The 17,222-nt window shown below is 55.3% G+C and overlaps 1 protein-coding gene across 2 annotated transcripts in view; it reads right to left on the reverse strand.

Annotated features, from left to right (window-relative positions):
• Positions 1-17,222, reverse strand: part of PEPD (peptidase D) — a 109,162-nt gene that overhangs the window by 23,648 nt on the left and 68,292 nt on the right. The window lies entirely within an intron of this gene.

Here is a 17,222-nt window from a genome sequence, read left to right on the forward strand (position 1 = left end):
ACCACCAGGGCAGGGGCCCAAGCACAGGGCTGTACCACTGCTCCTGTCCTCAGAACACCAAGGCTGCCTGTGGGCATGCTGAGTGGCCATCCTCCCCTGCACGCTCGAGGCTGGTTTCGGGAACGTCTGTATAGAGGAGTCTAATCTTCCAGACGCTGTAAACAGCAATTACGTGTAATTGTTATGATTGGGTATTAAGTAGTTGTCATGCAGGAACGGTTCTGCTACATTCAGTCGGCTTCCCGACTTGCTTCCCAAGCCTCCCAGGATAATTGTGTATCTGTGAGTGAACGATTTCCTCAACAGAAAGGATTTCAGGAACTGCCACAGGGGCAAGGAAAGGACACACACTGGCCCCTTATCAGTGCCCTGTATTCACAGCAAGGGCACACCGGGGGCGGCCACCAACTTCCACCTCTGTCCTGGAGACCGTGGACCAAGCCACAGCCCTATGTGCGGCTACAGCCCAGCCCGTGCCTTCCCGGGGCCAGCATTCCCGGGGCCCCGCCCCATAGGCAGCCTCTGCTCCCAGACTAGACACTGGGGCCTCCGACATGGGAACCCTCACACAGCGAGCCCACAGTGAGGGGAGGACGCCTGACGCGGAGCCGAAGTGCTCCCTTATAAGGAAGACCCAACCCTGTGGGGATAGAAGCAGATCTCGGGGACTGCATGGTTCTCCAGGGGCTGGGGACAGTGGGCCTCTCCTGGGGTGGGGACAGGGAGACAACGGCAGGCTGTGGGAACAGCCAGGAAGGCCAGGCCAAGGGACAGCTGGGCTGCCTGCGCGCGCAGATGAATAAGTGGGAACATTCTGCAGAGGCCTGACGATGCGGGGAGCGTGGGCGGCTTCCCTCCCCCGCAGCCAGTCTCAGTGGCCTGCATTTCCCTGCCGTGTCCTCTGCTCGGGAGAAACAGCCTTCACGACACGCTCTGGCTTCCACTTCAGAAAAAAGCACTTTAGGGTAAAAGGCATAGCTTACAGAAGCGCTCGGCTGAGCGGAGGCCGACCCAGTTTTCACTTGCGGATCGCAGCCCGGCACTGGGGCAGCTTCTAGCCACAGGAAGAAGGGAAACACCAGAAGCTGAAAAGTCACTCGAGCTGAAAATGACTCGAGGTTCTTCAAAATTGGACTTCGGCACCTAATTTTGGTTTAAATGAACTTTTCTGACGCAACGTGAGGACCAGCTGGGGCTTTGATGGCAGTGACAGGTGAATGCAACAGGCCCCCTGTTTTCTGCTCGCACGTCTTTGAGGGCCCTCTCTCTGGGCTCTTGGGCCTGGGCTGTGGACACAGGCAATGGTCAAGGGGGCCGTGGGAAGATGCGAGTCCCACAGGGGCAGGGGTGCTTCCACGCTGCAAACTGGGGGCACGGGGGTGACGTGGAGCTCCTGTGGGGCCTGGCTGGGGCTCGGTCAGAGCTGCACCTGTTCCCGCTACACGGCTCACAGACCAAGGCGGCGACAGGAGGGCAGTTCATAAAGATCCCTCTGGAACTTTATGGAAAATACGGCAAACTGTGGACCAGATGAGAATCAGGTGGCCCGTGATCAGAGGGGACTAACTCCTGACAGACACAAGACTACAGCCCAATTCGGCTGGAAGCTACCCATCTGTCCCTGGGGAGCCACAGGGAGACCATGGCAGAGTCAACTGAAAACTGGAACCGGAATCGCCCCACCTCCCACACTCAGAAGGGCTCCGTGAAAGGTAGTACACCCAGAACCATGCTCCTGGGACAGGAAGGAAGAGGGAGCTGCCAGGCTTGGGAAACTGGAGGCCTTGGCTTTTGCTGCCATGTGGGGACAGGGAAGAGGCCTCAGGGGCATGAGAAGAAGTAGCAGAAGAGAACAGAGTCCCCACCCCCACATGCCTGGGCTGGGATGCACCCTCAGCAGAAGGGCAAGACGTGGAGAAAATTCACCAGCGTCGAAACAGGCCATCAGAAAGCCCGCCTGGGCTCTAGGGAAAAAATAAAATACCGGCCCTCCCTCAGAGCTCCTAGCGTGGGTCTGCCCTCCGGGGGATTCAGGGTCCAGCGTGAACCACCTGCATGGTTTGGAAACTCGTACATCAAGAAATTAGCGGAAGCTATGTTACTGAATGGTGCCCCCAGCAGGAGTGACACAAAGCCAACTGGGCAGCCACAGCCTCAGCCAAGGCCAGCCAGGGTCTATGTGCATGCTTATGTACACAGACACACACACAGGTGTATATACACACCGCCACACCCTGAAGATGAACATTAGTCCACAAGAGTTGTCAGACACAGCCAGCAGCAGGCTGAGACCCCCAAGGACTTCTGAAAACAGAACTGTCGGGCACTATATGTACCTACGAACTAACTGACACCTAACCACAGAGCATGAAAACACAACACAGCAAAACTTCTGGAGGTGACCAGTGTATCCACCAGCAGATGGGGGCAGGAAGCCAGGCAGCAGGGTCCACAGCCCAGAGATCACTTCCGCCTGCTCTTTCCATCTGTGACTCCCTCCCATGTGCCCGTGTCCTGCGGGGCCAACCCGCCCCACTCCCTCCTGCTCGCCTGCGTGAGGCATGGGGTGGGGAGCACATGACCGGGCACCAGGCACGCGGCCTGGCAGCGGGGGGGAGGGTGGGCTTCCTGACGTGCAGAGGTGAGCACGGGTCTCACACACACCTGCCACAGTGTGGTCCCTGAAGGTCCCCCCGGGCATGGCCGTGCCTCTATCAATTTACCCTCCTTGCCCATAAATTTCTCCCAAGCAAGACATGAGTGGAAAATGCTTTGTCTCCAGGCATCAACGAGAACCTTTCAGTAACCTGGGCGAGTCTGTGCTGTGAATAATGAGGTGGATGGAGCGACCCCAGCGACAGAGGGGCAGGCCCATTTGTCAGTGCCTGGAGATGACGAATGGGGCAGGGAGAGCAGATGCCGCGGCCCCGATCTGCAGGAGCGGGGTCTCCAGGGACAGCACTGCGGGCCTCCCCCGGGCCCCGAACATCCAGCCCATGGAGCTTTCCTGGGCTCACAGCCCAGCTCCTGCCCTCTGAGGTTTATCGCCTGATGAGCAGATAGCCACGGTCCTATAAAAATGCATTAGCTGCCCAAGATGATGGCAGAAGGGCTGCCCGGGGCAGCCAGGGTCAGCGAGCCATCAGCATAAGTGTGAGGGCCGGCAGCCGGGCCAGCGGGGGAGGTGAGCTGGGGCTGCATCACCCCCCCACCCCAACCCGGGCAGATCCCAGGAGGCCGAGCTGGGAACAGGAGCGTGGAAGGGCAGATGGGCAAGGCTGCTCCCCACACACTCAGGCCTGTGGCTTCTCCACCTGGTACATGTCCCATCGTCCTTGCTCTGGGCCACATGCCGAGCCTCATGGGGCCCCGCTCAGTAGTGACGCTGAAGCCAGATCCTAGCTCTGCCATGTACCAGCTGTACGGCCCGTCTATGCCTCAGTTTCCTCGTCTGTAAGATGGGATAACAGCACCTCCCACAGAGCTGCTGTATCACTTACATGATGAGACACACGGAGGTTATAATGGTGTCTTCCAGGACACATTGTCACTGCTGTCCACGTTCAGAGGCTTCAAAGGGACTGCACACAGCAAGGACCCCTCGAGGGAGGCCGGGCTTACACATAGAGTCTCTTGTCCTTTAAAGCCAAACAGAATCCCCCGTGGCCCAGACCCCTGTGCCCACACGATGCGTCCCCAGGACAGACACGCACACGGGCGTCCTCTGACACGGGGCATCCAGCTGCCTCTGTCCTGCTCACGCCTCCGGAAGTCTCGCCTCCTCAGGGAGGTGCCAGGGCCTCAAGGGGTGAGAAAGGAGGGCGTGGGTGTGTCTCGTGCTGTTCTGGAGCTAACGACTATGTTCTGTGCCGTTATCACAGCACAGGTGTACTCTGGATTCACATTTACTCTGTTTAATCAACTACCCTCATGTTGGGGGTATAAATGACAACTACGTAATGAATGTGATGGGCCTTTTGGAGACCTGAGTACTTACTAAAATTCTTGATAGTAAGAAAACCACAGTCCCAAAAACAAGAGCCCTGGGATTCACCCTGAGGCAAGTGGAGTGTGTTTCTGTTTTCCAGGGAGGCAGCAGCAAGAGAGGACTCGGATCTAGACCCCAAAGAGGGGTCCCTGCTAGGGGACAGCAGGAGAATAGCTTTTCCAGGGAACCAGAAGCACAGACCACAGTATTTTTTGAATTTAGAGGGAAGGGTGGATACTGTTTCACTCGCTTCTTCTGGGCTCATCAGAAAGCACCCATGGGGCAGGACAGCCCCCATCCCGCTCTGGTCATCACGGGCCACCCATCCTGGCCGGGCTCTGCCCAAATTCCCGGGAGAGCCGCAGCTCCTGTAACCGAGTTCTCCGTGGGCCTCTTGAATGGCAGGTTGAGGACTGGGTGGGGGTGAACTGGGAGGCTGCCTGTCCCTCTCCTCCCCTCGGCCCTCCCTTGAGGAAAGACACAGAGCAAACTAGGGAGCCACGACTGAGGCTCGAGGGTGTTGGAACAGAGCAAGTAACATTCACAGAGTTTTTCACCAAGAAGGGACCGAGCTAGACTAAACCCAGACATGCAGTGCTGATAAAACCACAGCTCACGGCACAGCCTACAAGACTTGGCACCCGCAGGGACACAGACCATATGCAGTGACTCTGTGGCTGTCTCCACCAGCAGGAGCTCCTTCTGCCTGAGCCCCGCCCCCCCAAGTTCCCTCCCACTGCCCCACCTGAGTCTCGGACTAGGGACAAGGACACCTTCTCACCCGGGACCTCCCACAAGGCCCCGCCATTAAGAGAAACCGAATGGCCCCTGACAGCCTCTGGTGTTACCAACAGTCCTTTAGGGGAAGGAGTGATTTTCCTACTTTGTGGGAAAAAGGCCCGGCAAGGGCAACCGCAGAGACAGGGTCACGGCAGGAAGGCGAAGAGCACTGGAGAGAAGCCACTCCCTCGCTCCCCAGGAGCGGCATGGAGCTGGGCTACCAAGGTATGAGATAATTAGCATTTTAATTGGATAATTGGGAATTCTAAATCGCCTATCTTGTATTAAGCATAACTGAGGACATAACATGACATTCAATTAACAAATATTCCTCTTTATTCTTGACATGCTTGATTAGGCTGGATTTCCGAGTTCTTTGGTATCAGCGACGGGAGAAAGCCCCGGCCTCATCAGACTGCTAATAAATGCAAATCACAAATATATAGAGAAGATTTTAGAAACTCTCTACACAAAGGGGGGAGAAAACCCTCACCCATCATCTTATCCCCCAGAGAGAACCTCTAGTCAAGTATGTCATTGAACATCCTTCCAGGCATTTTTTTTTTTAGAGGCATAAACACAGATTTCTAAAAATAATAATGAGCTATATATTAAAATAATGAAACCTTCCTTGAAGCCACTTTTTGACTGAAGTCTGACGTGCACACAGAAGAGGACTGCGATCGCAGGGACCCAGCACAGTGACCCAGCACGTGGGGCCCTGCCCAGCCCAGCCTCCCTCCCTCCCTCGGGCACCTGACTTCCAACACTGCTCCTGACTCCTGCCTCCCCAGGATCTTTATGTCAAGGCCTCTCTATGCAGTTTCTCCTGCCACTGCCCTCGATGCCCACGAGACCCGCCCAGGTGGCAGGTGGCTGTCACTGCTCCTGCTCCTTGTTGGTAGCGTTCCACCTGCTCCGCTCATGCTGCTGCTGAACATTCTGGAGGTTTCCAGACTGTGGCTCTCATGAATGGGGCTGCTGTGGACACTCATCCTGCTTCACACCTATGCGTGGGGCCCAACTGAACTCAAAAGGTGCCCTGCTGCCAGCCCTGGGGCACGTCAGGGAAAGGTCTTGCTAAAGCAACACCATGTTCCCTTGCCCATAGATACGTATCTGTACTGTATTTATTTTTCGAGGTCACTCTGTCCAGAATCTGACCACTGCTCCCCGCTGACGCTGGTGCAGGCCACCTTCTTCTCTCGCAGGGTGATGGTGACAGTGATGGAGCCGATCTCCCTGTTTCTGACCTCATCCCCTATGGGGGGCTCCTTTGATGATGATCTAAGTAGGACCACAGAGTCCTGACTTGCTGGGAGCAGCCCGCTCCCTCTCATTTCCCCGTCTCCTCTCTTCTCCGTTTGCCTCCCCACTGCTGCTCTTGGGACCGCCAGGCAAGCTCCCAGCACAGGGCCACCAGAGGAGCCCCATTCGCTCTGCCTGGAATGTCTGTCCCAGAGATCCATGGCTTGCTCTCCCCTTGAGGACTGTCCCAATGTCCCCTTCTCAGGGACACCTGTCCCCAGTTCCCTGGATAAAGGACTCCCTCGCCCATTGCCCTCACTGTATGACTTCCATCCATCCATCCACCCAACCTTTCTCACTTCATTAGGCTGGAGTCTTGTCTCTTTTGCTCACTCAAGTGTCCCCAGAGCCCAGAATTGTGCCTGGCACACCGATGCCTCCCCATACATTTCTGCTGAGAGACTGAACAGTACACAGTTGTGTGGGCGGCACCACACCCTGTAATTTACTTCCCCAATTTCATGCTGCTGGGTATCTAGGTTGTCTCCATCTCCGTGTTACGATGGACACCCGTGGCCATATGCCTTTCCCTGCCTCTGGACTAAATTCCTCGAAGGAGAATTACCCGGGCACATTTTGAGTCTCAGGGGCCTGTTCTGCCCGATAGACCCTGAACAAGTTCACAAGGATTTTCAGGGTCCTGGGCAGTGCATCACGGGGATTGGCTGCCCACTGAGCTGCGAATCTGGCAGGCAAAACAAAATAGTATTTTGTTGTTTCATTGATTAACTGGCCTGTTCACATGCTTAAGTCCTCGTATTTCTTCCTTTCTGAGTGGCATATATATATATATATATATATATTTTTTTTTTTTTTTTTAGAAAAATGAATGTTCTTACCTTTACCTTATTCATCCCTAAGGGATTTATACACAAAGGACACTAGCCAGTGGTGTTGACCATCGTCTAGGTAGCAAGCAGCTGGCCCGTTCTGACCCCTGTAGGACCATCTTTGCCGATTCCCTGAGCGAAGGGCAGGGTGGTGGGACAGGAGCTGTAGTCAAGAAAGGCAGGACTGACCGGTACCTGGAAGGGTGACGATATACAGGGAGACAAAACCTGGAGCCTGCAGCACGCGGCTCTGGTGAACATTCTAGATCTGTGAATCCAGACCCCTTTGGGGCTGACGCTCTTGAACGAGTGGGAGGGCCCCGGCTTTGGGAGGCCCGGAGAGAGCTGCACCCGATGTGCCTTCATCCGGGATCAACACCCGCTTGCATCTGACCCAATCGCACCAACCCTGGCCGACATCAGCGACCACAGCCTTCTTGGCCCCAAAGCAAAACCATCACGCCCCCCCCCAACTTTAAAAAATGCTCCGGGGCATCCAAAGAATCACCCGTGGAGCAGCAATGTATAATGAGGAAGGGACAGAGGGAGCTAGTTCTCGCTTGACACAGTCCAGAAGGTACTTCCCTCCCAAGGATGGCTGCACCCCTGCCTCCCCTCCCCAGGAAGGTGCAGGGGGAGGGAGCCCGTACAGGGGGAGCCTCCTGGAAGAGCAATAGCTAGAATTTTCCCAAGCACGACAGAAGTCCATGCGATGGCATCACAGGGTCCGCCGGCACACATGTTCTACGCGTCAGGTGTTTATTTTAAAGTGTTCCACTCCACTTATGGCAGATCATACTGAGTTTCTCTCATGACAGGGATATAAAGCTTTCTTTTAAAGGACATGTAAAGAAAAAAAAATACAGAAACCATTAAGCAAACAATACTGCAAGTGGGACAAGGACTCGGCAGACGGTGTGAGGGTGTCACGTGACTGATGCTAGGGGATCCTGCTCTAACAAGGCTTTTCTGCAGAAAAACCCGTTTTTAGCTCCAGGCGGGAGTACCTTGGTCCAGAAGCTCCCTGCTCCCAGAGAGCACCTGCCTGTCCTCGGAACACAGCTGGAGGGAGGGACTCTAACAGAACCCGGATTCTCTCCTATAGTCCCCTCCCTTGCTCCTGTCCCCAGCTTAAGGGCCTCAGATACCCAGTCAGTGTGGACCCTCAGGGCAAATGCCAAATGGGCCCTTTTGTCCTTAGCACCTGGAATGCTGGGAGGTCTCGGGGGATGATGCCAACTCTGGCAAATCCGGCTGCTAAGGGCCTCGGACAAGCAGAGGCCAAGTTCTTACCATGCCCCTCGGCTCTGCCACTGAGTGAAGACACGGAAGCCTTCCCTTCAGCCTGAATCCTGGCTAGAGCCTGACTTGGCAACGTTTCCATCATCCTTTGTTTAATGGCCCGTCATAAAGCCAGGACATTAGACAGGCCTGCTCAGGGCAAGGATCCTCACAAATGCCCATGTGGGTCCATGGTTAGACAGTACCACGGGTGTCTGGTGGCCACCACGCCCCACATGCAGTGTCCTTGGAGCCACCGCTGGCCACGAGGCCCCACTCCGCAAATTCCTGCCACCGCCCGTGGAAGAAGCAACGCCTGGAATCCTTCTCCACAAAGGTGCTTCTTACACACAAATCCCACAGAGCGTGAGGTCTCGGCTTCCACTTGGAGCGGCCGGGACAGGATCCCTTCGTCACCTCTCTACAGGAAGAGAGGGCTGTGCTTTCTGAACCCCTCCTGGGCGTCTGGCTTATTTCTACAGAGCCCACTACTACCTTATTTCCAAATACCAAATTTCTTTGTCAGCCTCATCATCTTAAAGTATGTCACAAATCTGCCCTCTCAGATAGAATGTTCTCTGGAAAGCACTGTTTTATGTCAATGCCTCTCTAAAGCAGCGGGCCCAAAGCATCAGCTGGCTCATCGCAGCCCAGCTCCAGCTCCCGCCAGGCCTCTGGGGCTCTCCTCTTTGGACTGAGTCACCTCCTGGGTCCCATTTTCCCTCCCAACAGCCCGCTGCTCAAGGCTATTGACACCAGCCAGGCCCAGAAGCACCCATGCAAACCATTCTAGGTGTTCAAGGCCCAGGACACGAAATACAAGGAACTCGATCCCTGGGGTGTCAGGGTGCCTGGGGCCACCTCTAGGCTAGAGGACCCAGGAGAGCTGTGTCGCTGCAGCCCGGGATCCCGGCCACCTGCAAGAAGGGGGAACCATGGCCGCCTCACCAGGTGAGTGGTACCCCAGGAACCTAAGACACAGTGTGTCCTCTTCGAGAACATTCTCCTGAGCTCTGGGGAGACACAAAGCCCAGGTTGAAGGCAAACTGTCAGTGGAAGGAGGCCCAGACACCGTCTGGCAGGCCTGGGTGGGCTCTTGGTGGCAACGGCCCTCTCTGCCCTGCATGTGCTTGCATTTCCCAGCAGCATCCTGGCTACTCAGTGCACACCGCCTGGGACGCTCTCCTAACGAGCCTTCGCGTCCGGCTCACAGCTCCAAACGTTAGTTGAGACACACTTGGCTGGACGAGCGACAGCAGTGCTATTTATCACTTTGAAAGTCTTTATCCACTTAAGATGATGAATGGGGAGCGCACCCAGGCTGCCCCTGTAGAAAGATCAGCCCTGAAGAGAGGAGGCACCACCAGTGGGGGGCTCTCTCCAAGCACGGGGCGGGGCGGGGTGACAACGGGGCAGTGGGCTCCCCTCGCCAGGCCCCCAGGGCCTCAGCACCGGCTCACGCCACATGGGTAGCTCCTCCTCACCTGTCCCCAACATGCTGCAGGATGACTGTGCTGGGTCTGCAGGGAACAGGTGAGGTGATTTAAGAACTCGCTCTTGTACTCAGAGTCTTTCCCCTGCTGGCTTCCTGCAGATAGAGGGCAGGTCCCTAAAAGTATTCCTGCAACCTCCATGAATTAAAGAACTTTGGTAACTTAAACGTATTTATCAATAGCAAATTAATAAGGTCTAAGTCCTATGATGACAGGGTGATTAAACGGTTTTTTAAATAATCCATTTTTAATTAAAATGCTACCCTCTCTTGGTTTCTGGATAGATTCAAAAGAAAGTCTTAACAGATGTCTTGTTTTTAAATACACATTATATAAAGCCAATAATTAGAAGAATTCATGCTTTTAATTATACTTTAATTATTCTTTGCCTATTGATGTGAAGTTAAATATTCTCTCTTTCTGGTACTACCGCCACTAACCGAAGCCAGCAGACGGCCAGCAGGAACTGCTCTGTGTGTGAAGTCCCGTTTCAGAGAGCTGTATAGAGAAGGTTCTCTGGAACTCTCTGTCCTCCTCCTGGCAGATGGCATCTATTTCTAGTGAACTGCCTGGTCTGGAGGCGCTCTCCCGGCTCCTGGCCAGGAGAAGTCATGCTCCAAGGCCAAAGCACCAGCTACGTGATGAGGGTCTGCGTGTCCCCTCCTCTCGTCCAACCACGAGGCCAGGAAGGTCCCGTGGCTGCTCCAGCCCCTCCCCGCACACACCGCGAACCGTCTTCACCAGCCTGACCCACACAAGCAACCAAATAGCCCGCCAACTTCAGCAAGCTTACAGAACGCCACGCGGACTTGGAGGAGGGCGCAGCGGGAGTCAGGCTGTGAAGTGGAGCTTCCTGTCTCCTCTCCAGGGAGCGTCCATACTGCCCGGTGGGCCTAGAGCCCTGTTTCACCCTCTGTCCCCAGCCCCAGCCCCAGCCCCGCCCCCGCTGCCAGCACGTGAGGGCTACCCTCGCACCAGGATTGCTGCCGCCCCTCCTCCCTGCTCCCTAGAGCCCACCTCGCTGCCCAGCTAGCCAGGCCCCCTCATGGCCCACCTGCTGACCCCAGAGGTGGTGGCTGGAGGAGGCCATCAGGGGCCTCTCCCCTCTCTCACCATCTAAAGCCCTTCCTAGGTGAGCCCTCTCCTCTCTCCTCCCCCCCCCGACCACCCCACAGACACACCCGCCCTTCATGGCTTTCACCTCTTGCATGTGGCTGTGCCCCTTTTTCCTACCGGTCTCGGAGGGACGTCATAGATACAGGCCCAAGGCACCCTACACCCAAGGTGGGGTACAGGGACAAGCATGCAGTAGGTCCTCAGTAAACATCTGAGGAAAGGGTAACGGATGGCAGGGACGGTTGGCGGAACATGCCCGATGGTCCAAACAGAACACGTGCACATGTGCACATCCCAAAACAGGGGGGCCTTAAACCCCAGCTGCTCCAGAGGCGCCTGGGCGGAGACCTGGCCATGTGCTCCCCTGTCTCCCTGTAGACCATGGGACCATGGGACCAGTTCTCGCCAAAGGGAGCATGAGTGGGAGTAACATGGGCCACTTCCAGGCAAGGCTTTTAAGAGCAGGTATAAGCTTGCCATGCTTTCTCTCTCCCCTCTCAACGGCAGGCAGAGGAGTCGGGGAACAGAAGCAACTTCGACCCTGGGGGGAGGACAGTCCCGGGGTCTGCCTCAGACTGCGACGTGAGCCAGGAATAAACACTCAGTGTGCCCGGCCAGCGAGATCTGCGTTTTTGTTGTTAGGGCAGCAAAGGCTACGCTATGCCAACGAACACACACGGGAATTTAGAATATGGTAAAGGTGGAATTTTTAGGTCAGGGAGGTAAAGACATTATTCCAAGACGGCGGGCTGATGGGCCACTTCACGGGGGGCAAAAATGCCCAGCATCCTTGCTTACACATCACTCTTAAATGCATTTTAGGTAGACCAAAGAGTTACATGTAAAATAAACATGGGGATGCATGGATTTGTCACACCATCCATACCAGCGTGGAAATATGTCGTAACTGCACAGAAAGTTTTTTAAAGAAAATCGTAAAACCATAAAGCTAGAAGACAGGTGTGAGCAGCTGAATTGTATTGAGGCAGAAGAGGAGGCCGATGTGGGGATGTAAAAGGCATCAACTGCACAGGAAAGGAGGAATTTGACAATCTATGTCTAAACGGTGCATCACACTGGGAAAAAATATTTTGACAAGTAGAAGGGTAACATGAAAGGCCCTAATGGGGCCAGTAAGCAGTACCCCGAATGTCCCAACAGCAGCTTGTGCCAAGGACAGACAAGCCACAAAGACAAATGGGAGAAAAGCACCTGCAAGAGAAGCTTCACCTCCCAGTAACCAAAGAAGTGCAAACAAAGGTCAGTATTACTTTTCCCTTATTAGTTGGTAGAGATGAAAAGTGATAAAAGGAACACAGTTGACTCTGGGGCCCGAGTGGGTACAGGCATTCATGGGTGTGTGTGTGTGTGTGTACATGTGTGTACGCTCAGCTCAGTGGCAGACAGTATGGGTTCTAGAGGCTGCCTGGCTCCGCCAAGACCCTTCTGTCTGCTGTAGGATCATGGACTTCTTAAAGCCTCTATGTGTCCTATAAAGTGCAAGACGGTGCCACTCGTCACACCTCATGGTATTAAATGAGAAAATTTCTAGAAGCACATAGTATGTGCTCACCGGACATTAATGTCATGGGCAGGTATGAGGGAGCATAAGTTCTGGAGGACAGATTGGCTTTGTGCATCAAAATTTCCCCCAGCAATTCCATTCGCGGGAATTTACCCCAAAGAGATGGAAAGTTAAACACTTGAGAGAGAGAGAGAGAGAGAGAGAGAGAAATGAGGCTGATCACTGCAGTGTTGTTCACGCTGGGAAGTCCAAAGCCACTGGGCCATTCCCAGGGGAGGACTGGTGTGAGGGGATCATGGCGGGGCCCCACATGTGCCGTGTGCCTGAGCTCAGAGACGGAAGAGATATCCCCTTGACACAGGAGGAGGAACAGTGTGGTCCCAGCGGATCAAAGTCTGTCCATCTGTGCCCCTGGAGAGACCCAGAAGCACGTCTGCTAAAGCCACAGGGGTTGGTGAACGTCTCTATCACGGGTTTTTTTTTCATATCTTATTTATAAGGTTCTGTACTGACTGAATTTCCTATTGGAACATGTGATATCTCTTTACCAGAAAAAAAGCTGTTACATTTTGAAAATATTTTTTGGAAGAAATGAAATCTCCTTGTTGAAGACCAGCTGCCCTGTACCAGTCTTGCCCCACTCACTGCCCCTCGCCCTCCCCAGGCCTCTCAGGATGTGCTGGGCCCAGGGGACCCAACCCACACAGCCAGGATCCACTCCCTGAAGCTGCCACAAGGGGTCGCAAGTGCACACCGCCTGCCACCCGCACACAGCAACTTGAGAAAGCTTTGGCTTGGCTTTGGGGACTGCAGTTCAGAAACTCAGTAGGCAAGGCTCTCTGGTTTGGGGTATGGAGAATCCAAGCCACGAGAATGTCTGCTCAGCCCAGCTTCCGAAGCCCACTTAACTTCCTTCACTGGACTCAGATTTTGTGCCAAACCCCCTGTCTGCACAAAGAGATAGGCCTCCTGCAGCGGGAGTGGGGGTTGTCAGAGCCGGGTTGGAGAAGAGCCCTTCCTGCTTCCTCTGTCTGCCCACACCGTGGTCAGTGCTGCCCTCAGTGGGCCGCCCGCCCTTCAGGGAAACACGGGTGGCTTGGGCTCCCACTGGAGTAGAGGGAGCAAGAGACAGGACGGGGCCAAACAGGCAGCTCGCAAGGACGGAATTAAGGAGCAGATCCCCTTCTGGGGATCTCTCTGTCTCCCTTGGGAACAGAAGGAAGCGTCTCTGCCCAGGGCGACCGTGCGGCTCCGCAGAGGCGAGCCTGCCACTGTAAACAGATTCAGCACATCCATACAGGGTAAGTCACCTAGAATGTATCTGATATGACATTCGCCAAATGCCCGGAAAAGAACTCGGATTCAGCAAATAGCTCCAATTGGAGGAGCCTCCCGACCGCAGCTTCCAGATCCCCCAGGAAAATGCCCCCCGTGCATGGCAGCGGTGGGAAGCCGGGGCTCCCTGCACTGGCCTCCTGGAGACTGACCTGGGCACACATCTTCCAATGCCAGCCCCCCGCCCCCATACTGGCCTACAGAGCTGTGCCCCGTGCGTGGTGTCAGCCCCCCAGCCCCTGCAGTGCGGTGTGTGGGGACCAACACTTTAAGGAAGTTGTTTCTACCCACCTCGTTCTGGGACTACTAGGGGGGGTCCCTGGGAGCCACACAAACACTTCTAACCCGTGGGAACCGGCTGCCTTTCCTGGCCTTCCTCGCCTCGGGCAGAAACAATCTCAGCGATGCCCCAAAGAGCCAGGCAGCCCAGAAACTTCAGTAACTAGGGAAGGAGAGTGCTTTGTGAGATTTTCATAGTCTGGTTGCCAGTTCTCACCTCTTTCCGTGAGAGCAGGTGTTTTGTCCTTGAACTGCAGAGCTAGAGCTCTCCGCTCCCCGCTTGGGGGGCATTCCCGCTGAACAAACATGGGGCACACCAAGGCCCCGAGACTGTCGCCCCTTCAGTACCTCCGGGGGACTTGACTCATTTATAAGGCAATTTTAATAATAACTACATATTAATTCTACATTCCCTTTTTACCTATTTCACTGACTCCGAACTGTTAAGGATTAGATAATATATTACAATAGGCTTCTAGGGACTTTTTATTAACTAATGCCCCATATTTAAAAACCTTCCCATCAAATGAGAAACATTAAGAAATGTGGTCCCTTTTATAATTGCTTCTAATCGACTCGATATGCAGGTCCCGGCCTTAACAGACAGCCCGGGCGGTGCTTCCCTAAATTGCATTTAACTTTTCATTTTCTTTCTGTCACTGGCCAACGGAAGAATTCTGTAAGCACACAAATGGTCATTTGACCATGTCAGCCTGTCGCTCTCCAGAGGCCTATATATTTGGAAAGTGCAAGGAGCGCTCGTGGTAAGGAACAGACAGCAGCAGCCTTCCTGCCCAGGCTGTCACTGTAAGATCTCTGCTTTGCATGTCTGCTCTTTGCTTTTCGTTTTTTGGGTGAGCCCATTTACTGAACTATAACACATACGGTAAAGGACACACATCTTTGGTGTCCCGACTGATGACGTTTCACGACAAGATCCCTGGGATCCCGATCTGGAACCTTTCCCATCCGGCAGATGCCATGCCCGTCTCTCCCCCGGCCATCAATATGGCTTTGCCTGTTGCAGGGTTTCCAGGAAACGGGATGAGACCGCACAGGCCTGAGTCCGACATCTTTCCCCTGACGCTGCCTGTCTGGCAAGAAGTGGTCTGTCCGCATCTCGAGCACAGCAACAGCCCACTCGCCCTCCCCTCAACGGTACCAGTCCGATTATCCACCTCTACAGTGGGCTTTGGGTTCCTGCAGTTTCAGAGTACTCCCAGTCCACGCACAGAATGTTCTGGCACATGTCTCCTGCAGTGTCTGCTGTGCGGCCAGGGACGCTCAGCCAGTCGTCTTGCAGGGATTGTTCAGTCTCTGCTTTTAATGTTTGATATTTTTTTGCCTAATAGGGAAGAGAGTTTCAAGCCCACGCCTTTAGGAAGCAGAGGCATGAACTGGGCGGGAGACATCAGAGCGCCTGGCCGGGCCTGGGAGCTGCCCGGGGGCCGCACCAGTCTTCTCCACAAGTCCCTGTGGGACCACGGTGCATATGGCCCTGGCTCGGCCCCAGGGCAGGATCACACATCTCGAGGACACAGAGCGAAGACACAGAGAGCGGCAGACGGCTTCTGATGCCCCCTCAGAGGTAGCCGTCTTTCTGCAAGTAGAGCCCTCAGCAGAAATGAAAAGGTGGTCAGAAATGCCAAGGAGTGACAAACACAAACCGGCTCAACTAGGAAGAGAGCTGCTGGCTGGGGGCGCCCAGAAGTAGCTGGGAAAGGTCCTGCCCTTCAGGGCTGCCTGAGCTGGGCCTCGGGAATGGGGTCAGGAAGGAGCCAGGAAGTCCAGCCAGCGACAAGTGAGACCCAGGCCCCCTCCCTGCTTTCAGCGATGCCCTGAGATGGGGCCGGGGTCGGTGGCTGCACAAACACGGGGCAGTTACAAACATCTGAGGACAGTGGAGAGAAGGGGCCGAGACAAACACCGGATCCCAAGGGGCAGGAGCCCCAGGGCACAGAGGCCTGGCACTCGGGGCAGCCAAGTGCGGGCAGCTGAGGTGACAGCCCTCTTGTCCATCCGGCACTTCCAGGCACAGAGAAAAGGCCCAGCCTCCCAGGACTGTCCCAGTAAAGCCACCAAGCTGAGGATCCTTTGTTTTCATTTCCAAATTCAAAGGGCCCTTGGCTAAGCCAGCGTCTGATCCCAACTCAAAGCCATACGGCACCCCTGGGGAGCACGACACAGAGGAGCCTCAGCTGTGACAGCCCAGGGGGCTTGGAAAATTGAGGGCCCAGAAGCCAGTTTTAGAAGTTTATGAATAATAAATGCAATTAATGTGATGGAAAACAGAATCTGGAAGCTAAGCTGAGGCCCCAGGGTGGGTGACTCACTGGGTCACCCTCCCTTGTCATTTCCTTCTGCCCGAGTCCCTCAGAACAGACAGGTGGTCTGGAGGCGGGGGCGCCGATCCCCCATCTGGCCACAGCCCGGAACAAAGAACAACTGGGGTCTGGGTTTGGCCTAAGGACAAAGGCCTCCAGAACCCACTCCTTTCCTTAGCTCTGGGCACAGCGCGCCCTGGTGGTAGGGTTCCTGGCCCCTGAGCGTGCCTCTCGGGCCCCCACGAAATGGGAATGCCAACCACACTTTGCCAGGATGGCGTCCTGTAAGGGCGGACCCCAGCATCCTGGGGGTCAGCATCTCCAAGGGCTGCAAGCAGTGGACTGCCTCAGGCTCCTCATATCACACTGCCTTGGTGGCTCCCACTTGGGCTCCAACACCAGCCCCACATGAAGGTGCTCGTGGTCCCCTCCCAGCTCTGCCTGCCCAGTGCCTGGCACTGACTATCCCTTCAGCAAACATGGGGCAGGTGTGGATGGAGGGGCTGGCCTCCCGGACACAGTGAGGAAGAAGAAAGGCAGATGGACCTGGGGGAGGAGAGGAAGAGCCTGAGCTTAAACCGGCCCAGAGCTCCCCCTGGCTTCCCAGCCCAGCTTGGTGTCAGGGTGCTGCTCTGGCCTAAGGGAGGTGGGGGAGAAGGCGCAGGGCAGAATGAAGGGTCCCTGCGGGGGAGGGGGAGGGATGGGCTCCCGGCCCCTCCCCTGGAGGACGGCACAAGCCTTCTTGTGTCTCCCGCTGGCCCAGGATGGGACGCTCCTGCTTGACAAGCGGGACACAATCAAGGGCTCCAGTGGGCCCAAGGCTGAGGAGACCCCCGCCCCTCCTGTGGACCCAGGAGGCACTGGGGGCTGCCCGAGACCCTCCTCATTCTCTCCCTGCCACTGCGGGGCCATCCGTGAAGATGGCGAAGGTGTTACCAGGAAGGCTCTCACTTACTACAAATT

This window comes from Lutra lutra, chromosome 17 (genome assembly GCF_902655055.1).
Source record: "Lutra lutra chromosome 17, mLutLut1.2, whole genome shotgun sequence".
Lineage (NCBI taxonomy): Eukaryota > Metazoa > Chordata > Mammalia > Carnivora > Mustelidae > Lutra > Lutra lutra.